Source organism: Habropoda laboriosa, unplaced genomic scaffold (assembly GCF_001263275.1).
Source record: "Habropoda laboriosa isolate 0110345459 unplaced genomic scaffold, ASM126327v1 scaffold128, whole genome shotgun sequence".
NCBI classification, from domain to species: domain Eukaryota; kingdom Metazoa; phylum Arthropoda; class Insecta; order Hymenoptera; family Apidae; genus Habropoda; species Habropoda laboriosa.
Window position 1 is genome coordinate 611,107 of NW_017100281.1, and position 298 is coordinate 611,404.

Below are 298 nucleotides of genomic sequence, written 5' to 3' on the forward strand. Positions count from 1 at the left end.
AAAACTTATCTTTTAAACAATTCTTTTTTTCTTTCATAACACTATTGCAACACACATATTTAATTTTAAATGTTTAAAACCCCAATCCTTCAAGATGTTTAATCTAGAATACATAACAATAAATTTTAAAGTTATTATACGTATGAAGTGTACAATATTTTATAATTGTTATTTTCAATGAAATATTCTAATAAACAAAAATTCTAAAAATATTTTACGTATAACGTAAATTTAATATGTCGTAACAATATTGTACACAATATTTTTTTCTCTCGGAATTAAATTACAAAATTAGATT